Source organism: Anopheles funestus, assembly GCF_943734845.2.
Source record: "Anopheles funestus chromosome X unlocalized genomic scaffold, idAnoFuneDA-416_04 X_unloc_38, whole genome shotgun sequence".
NCBI classification, from domain to species: Eukaryota; Metazoa; Arthropoda; class Insecta; order Diptera; family Culicidae; genus Anopheles; species Anopheles funestus.
The window spans coordinates 145,001-152,166 of NW_026045163.1; the positions used below are offsets into that span (position 1 = coordinate 145,001).

A 7,166-nucleotide genomic window follows, 5' to 3' on the forward strand; every position below is an offset into this window, starting at 1 on the left:
TCCCTGAACCTCGCGACTCGTTCGCGAATGGCCGCACGACGCGCAGCTGTAGTAGGCGACGGAGGTGGTGATGGGGGCCGCCCACCTCGCTGCAACTCCCTTGCTCTTGCTCGAGCCGCATTCCTCGCAACATTCCGGCGCTGGTTGCGAGCGACAGCCACCGAGTTGTCGGGGAGGCGTGCAGCAGACAGCTGGTCCTGCGCGGCTAACTCCTCCCTTTCCGCATTCCAGCCATCTTGCAGCTCGTCGGTTATCCGTGCGACGAACTCGCAAATGCCGCTCCACCTCTCCGGGCTCTCAAGCAAGGCTGCCTCGAAGCCCTCGGGGGTGATCTGGTTCGATCTCCCCGCCTCGAACAGCACCTCCCGTTCAGCGGCAAAACGCGGACAGGAAAAAACGACGTGTTCCGCCGTCTCGGCAACGCCAGGACATCTGGGGCAGTCCGGGGACGACGTGAAGCCCATCCGGCACAGGTAGTCACGGAAAAATCCGTGGCCAGACAATACCTGCGCCAACTGGAACGTCACGTCTCCATGCTTCCGTGACTGCCATGCCCTCACGTCGGGTAGCACTCGATGCGTCCACCGAGTGTACCGACTGGCGTCTTCGCTGGCAGCATCCGCGTCCCACCGCTGCTGCCACTGCTCATACGTCTGGTCACGCTCCAGCTCACGAACGCCAGACCTGGGGATCTCGTTGGCTGGATCGTTCAGCCGTTGATGGACCCTGCAGTCCTCCTCTATCTGCAGGCATATTGGAATGAGACCGGCCAGCAGCACGGCCGTCTCACCCCTCACCGTCCGGAAAGCCCGACAAACACGAATGGCCGTTGTCCTCTGCACGCGCTGCACCAATCTACGGCATTGGCGCAGCTGCAGCCCCTCCGACCATACTGGGGCCCCGTAGCGCAGGATGGAGTCCGCTACGGCCGCCAGCAGTCGGGCACGCGACGACTTCGGTCCACTGTGGTTCGGCATGAGGCGCGTGACGGCTTCCGCGACCTTCATGGCCTTCGCTGCAGCCTGCTGAACGTGCGGCAACCATGACAGGTGGTCGTGCAACCAAACTCCAAGATAACGGATGGAGCGCTGGGATTGCACGACCACACCTCCGATGTTGATGCTCACGACCGGATGACGCTTCAGGGTGGAGATGAGCGCCATTTCCGTCTTCTCTGGCGCCAACGAGAGACGGTTCCGGTCCAGCCAGTCCATGATTACCGCGATGGCTCGTTCAGCAGTCGAGGAAGCGGCTTGGGGTGTCGTTGCGGGGACCAAGACGACAAGGTCATCAGCGTAGCCAATAACCTCGGCCCCCTCAGGCAACTGGACACCCAGGACCCCGTCGTACAGCACGTTCCAAAGCGTGGGTCCCAAAATGGAACCCTGTGGAACGCCCGCACTGATGTTACGCTCGACAGGGCCCTCGCTGGTGTCGATAACCAGCCGCCGGTCCTCGAAATAGCTCCTCAGTATCTGCTGCAGCGATGACGGTACCCCCTTGTCCCTCAGCGCGTTGGCGATGGCTTGCCAGGGCGCAGAGTTAAAGGCGTTGCGGATATCAAGTGCCACCACCATCAGGCAGCGCTTGTCTCGGGCGTTGGTGCGGCGAAAGGACATGGCCGTCCTGCCCGCTTCGACAACGCGCTGGATCGCACTGATGGTGGATCTGCCTCGCCGGAAACCGTACTGCCCGTCCGACAGCCGTTCCGCATCTGGTTCCTCCAGGAACTCGTTGAGGCGGTTAAGAATTAGGCGCTCCAACACCTTGCCGAGTGCGTCGAGCATACACAGCGGCCGGTAGGAGGAGCTTTCCCCGGGAGGCTTGCCAGGCTTTGGCAACAGTACCAGTCGTTGCCTCTTCCAGGGCGCTGGAAACGCACCCCGGTCCAGGCAGTCCTGGTACAAACGGACGAAAACCTCCGGGTACTTCCTAATGGCCGTCTTAACCGCCGCGTTGGGGATACCGTCCAGTCCAGGCGCTTTCCGGTTCGCCATCGATCCCACGATGGACAACAGCTCGCCCACGGTGACAGGGGTCAACGAAGAACTCCGCTCCTCGGTGTCGACGCTCGATGATTCAGCGTCCGGCCAGTCAACAGGCGGATGTGTCGGGAACAGATCGTTGGCTATCCGCTCCAACACGACACGGTCAGTCTCAGGTGGCACGAAGCAGCCACGAAGACGAGACATGACCACCCGATAACCGGCACCAAACTCGTTGGTTTCCGCCTGTTGAATCAGCTCATCGAGCTGCGCTCGCTTGCTGGCCCGGACAGCCTTCTCGACGGCTCTCCTCGCCGACCGATGATGTGCAGCCACGATGCTGCGCTCCTGCAGGTCGGTGGTATGAAGCATCCGCTCGTGCACGGCCGCACACTCCTCCCGAAGACGCAAGATCTCCGGAGTCCACCAGAAGAGGTCTCGATGGGGGTCACGATGCGACATGGTGACGCGCTCCATCGTGTCGTCGCATGCATCTAGCATGGCGTCGACCATCCCCTCCTGGCTGACGGCTCGTTCCGGAAAACCGGCCGTCTGGAGTGCGGCTGCGAATGCCTCCACCGAAAACTGCGTCGTCTTCCATCTCCGGCCAGCGTGCCGAAACGTGGTGGATGACGAAGAGGACCCCTGTCCCCGCTGACGATGCTGCTGCTGTTGTCGCTGCTGCCTCCCGTTCAGGTGACGATGCTGCTGCTGCAGGTGCTGCTGCTGCTGGTGCTGCTGCTGCTGGTGCTGCTGCTGTTGTCGTCGCTGCTGGTCGAGAGTTGGAGGCCCCACGGTGAAGAAAATGTACCGGTGGTCCGACGCCGTATAGTGGCACGAAGTGGTGTTCGCTGCCACCTCCCAAGTGTCTGGACGAGCAATGGATGCGCTCGCGAAAGACACATCCACGACACTGGGAGTGGCGACTCCGTTGCCCACGAACGTCGGGACCGATCCTTGGTTCAGGATCACAAGCCCAAGCTGCCGGATTGTGTCCAGCAGCTCTTCACCGCGCCGGGTGGTACGTTGGCTACCCCACTCCTCATTCCAGGCGTTGAAATCGCCTGCCAGGACGATGCGAGGGTGGGGTTGGGCCTCCAACTCCACCGCCTCCAGAAGTTGCTCGAACTCGCCGGCGTTGAGACGTGGAGGGGCGTAACAGCTGATGAAGACCACCCCTCCAATCTGCGCAGCAGCCAACCCGGGCATGGCACAGCGCCAGACCCGCTGGATTGGAAGGTGGCCGGTTGCCACCACAGCTGCTCTCCCCGACGAATCCACCGTCCAGTTACCGCTGCCCTCTGGAGGTCGATACACCTCTGACAGCAGCAGCACGTCGACCCGCTTCGTGCGGGCTGTTTGCAGGGCCAGATCCTGGGCAGTGCGTCCACCACCCAGGTTGACCTGCATCACCCTCACTACACCCGACACTGTTGACCTTGTCGGCACGATGAGTGGCCCACAGGGATAACTGGCTTGTGGCCGCCAAGCGTTCATAGCGACGTGGCTTTTTGATCCTTCGATGTCGGCTCTTCCTATCATTGTAAAGCAAAATTTACCAAGCGTAGGATTGTTCACCCTTTCAAGGGAACGTGAGCTGGGTTTAGACCGTCGTGAGACAGGTTAGTTTTACCCTACTGGTGTGCATTGTTTGTCGCTATCTTAACGGAATTCCTGTGCAGTACGAGAGGAACCACAGGTACGGACCACTGGCTCAATACTAGTTCGAACGGACTATGGTATGACGCTACGTCCGCTGGATTATGCCTGAACGCCTCTAAGGTCGTATCCAATCCGAGCTGATAGCGCTTCTTATACCCATTAGGTGGTCGTAAGCTAGCGGGCCTAACAACCCTCCGAGAACCGTCCGTGCTGTCCATTGGCACACTGGCGTCTCATCCCCGCTTACTACTAGGCCGCAAAGGGCGGGTTCGCGCTGCACGTGTTAGTACCATACATGTTGGGAACACCGGTGGACGAGCTTGCCGACTGTGGATATCACTAGTTTCGACACCTACGACCGCCCGCAAACGACGGGACTACAGGCTGGGAGCTTCAAGTTGTAGAGATGCGTTCGCATCGATCCTCTCAGGCGACCCATGCTTGGTGGTTAGTGCTTGCGCGTGCGCGCCCCGTGTGTGCTGGAATTGGCCAACCAGTGCACATTGGTGGTGCGTACCGTGACTTGCACCATGTGACGAGAGTGTTGAAGAACACTGTGTGGTGACTCTATGCCTATGTGATGGGGTGCTTGTAACACACGACCGAACCGACGGCTCGTTGGATGGTCACGACAGTGTGGTGCAGGTGCGCCCATGTGTGTGTAACGAATACATTGAGTGCCGTTGGAGGTTAGCGGTTGGTTGGTTGCATGCTACAACTTCGCGTTGTACATGGGCTGGCCGCTGCGCTTCCTTCGGGTTGCCACTTGATGTTGATAGGCTTGGTGTGTTGTGTTCGTTGACTTTTGGTTCATTCCAAAAGTCTTCGGACTTAGATTATTTTACAAGTGTCGGCGCTCTCGGACCGAAAATAAGAAGACAACTAAGAAGAAAAAGAGAAAGAAGCTAATAGTGGAAAGTATTCTTCTTCAAAGAAGGAACAAAAATTTTACAAGTGTTGAAAAATTTCCTAAGTCCAAAAAATTTTCTAAGTCCAGAAAATTTTCTAAGTCCCACAAAATGGAACATGATGAAGAAGATACAGAAGTTGAAAATTTTTCTAAGTCCAAAAAATTTTCTAAGTCCAGAAAATTTTCTAAGTCCAAAGTGTTGAAACAATTTCCAAAGGCCCATAGGTTGCACTGAATTTTCCTAAGTTGGCCACAAGTACCCATGAGGTATCGAGAAGGTTCACCCGAAGGACATAATATGTCCCAAAGTACCGATAGAGTACCCACAAATAGCACCGCGTTGGCCTAAGTTGGCCAAAAGTACCGATAGAGTACCCACAAATAGCACTGAGTTGGCCTAAGTTGGCCAAAAGTACCGATAGAGTACCCACAAATAGCACCGAATGGGCCTAAGTTGGCCAAAAGTACCGATAGAGTACCCACAAGAAGCACTGAGTTGGCCTAAGTTGGCCAAAAGTACCGATAGAGTACCCACAAATAGCACCCAGTTGGCCTAAGTTGGCCAAAAGTACCGATAGAGCACCCACAAGTAGCACCCAATTGGCCTATGTTGGCCAAAAGTACCGATAGAGTACCCCCAAATAGCACCGAATGGGCCTAAGATGGCCAAAAGTACCGATAGAGTACCCACAAAGAGCACCCAATTGGCCTAAGTTGGCCAAAAGTACCGATAGAGTACCCACAAATAGCACCGAATGGGCCTAACATGGCCAAAAGTACCGATAGAGTACCCACAAATAGCACCCAGTTGGCCTAAGTTGGCCAAAAGTACCGATAGAGTACCCACAAATAGCACCCCATGGGCCTAAGTTGGCCAAAAGTACCGATAGAGTACCCACAAGTAGCACTGAGTTGGCCTAAGTTGGCCAAAAGTACCGATAGAGCACCCACAAGTAGCACCCAATTGGCCTAAGTTGGCCAAAAGTACCGATAGAGTACCCACAAATAGCACCGAGTGGGCCTAACATGGCCAAAAGTACCGATAGAGTACCCACAAAGAGCACCCCATGGGCCTAAGTTGGCCAAAAGTACCGATAGAGTACCCACAAATAGCACCGAGTGGGCCTAACATGGCCAAAAGTACCGATAGAGTACCCACAAGTAGCACTGAGTTGGCCTAAGTTGGCCAAAAGTACCGATAGAGTACCCACAAATAGCACCGAATGGGCCTAAGTTGGCCAAAAGTACCGATAGAGTACCCACAAGAAGCACTGAGTTGGCCTAAGTTGGCCAAAAGTACCGATAGAGTACCCACAAATAGCACCCAGTTGGCCTAAGTTGGCCAAAAGTACCGATAGAGCACCCAAAAGTAGCACCCAATTGGCCTATGTTGGCCAAAAGTACCGATAGAGTACCCACAAATAGCACCCAGTTGGCCTAAGTTGGCCAAAAGTACCGATAGAGCACCCACAAGTAGCACCCAATTGGCCTATGTTGGCCAAAAGTACCGATAGAGTACCCACAAATAGCACCGAATGGGCCTAACATGGCCAAAAGTACCGATAGAGCACCCACATATAGCACCGAGTGGGCCTAACATGGCCAAAAGTACCGATAGAGCACCCACATATAGCACCCCATTGGCCTAAGTTGGCCAAAAGTACCGATAGAGTACCCACAAATAGCACCGAGTGGGCCTAACATGGCCAAAAGTACCGATAGAGTACCCACAAATAGCACCGAATGGGCCTAACATGGCCAAAAGTACCGATAGAGCACCCACATATAGCACCCCATTGGCCTAAGTTGGCCAAAAGTACCGATAGAGTACCCACAAAGAGCACCCAATTGGCCTAAGTTGGCCAAAAGTACCGCCAAGTAGCACCATAGAGGCCCGAGTAGAGCGAAATGTGGGCCAAATTGAACATTTGAAAATTTTTACAAGTCCAGAAAATTTTCTAAGTCCAGAAAATTTTCTAAGTCCAAAGAGTTGGACAAATTTCCTTAGGCCCAAAGGTTGCACTGAATGTTCCTAAGTTGGCCATCAGTACCCATGAAGTATCGCGAAGGTTCACCCGAAAGACACAATATGCCCTAAAGTACCCACAGAGTACCCACAAGTTGCACCCAATTGGCCTAAGTTGGCCAAAAGTACCGACAAGTAGCACCATAGAGGCCCGAGTAGAGCGAAATGTGGGCCAAAGTACCGAGTAGTTGCAACAAATGCCCAAATGGATACCAAAATGTGGTACCAAGCACCTAACTGTTGCAACAAATGCTAGCTTTCTGAGCAAAAGCTGTGGACCAATTTCGTAGAAGAACCGCCTAGGCGAAAAGGCAAAAATCGCCGAAGCTGGCCCGCTCGCAGAGCTCGCGGGCCAGGAGATACTCATAGGGCGATTTACTAGAGTGGGGAACTTGAGAATTTTTGTGTCCGAGACTTTGGGCAACTTCGCGGCCGCCCCCTTAAAGTAAAAGATTTTCTCTGGGTGCCTAAAATTCGCAATTCCCGCAAAGTCGGGAAGACGTTAAAGTTTTTGACCAAAAAATGGCCATCGATTTAAGGTGATTTTCCAATAAGAAAATGCTTCCTATTTTGAACTTTTTCG

General features: G+C 54.8%; 1 pseudogene; it reads left to right on the forward strand.

Annotated features, from left to right (window-relative positions):
- Nucleotides 1–4,100, forward strand: part of LOC125773528 (large subunit ribosomal RNA) — an 8,093-nt pseudogene extending 3,993 nt beyond the window's left edge.
- Nucleotides 4,101–7,166: the final 3,066 nt, after the last annotated feature.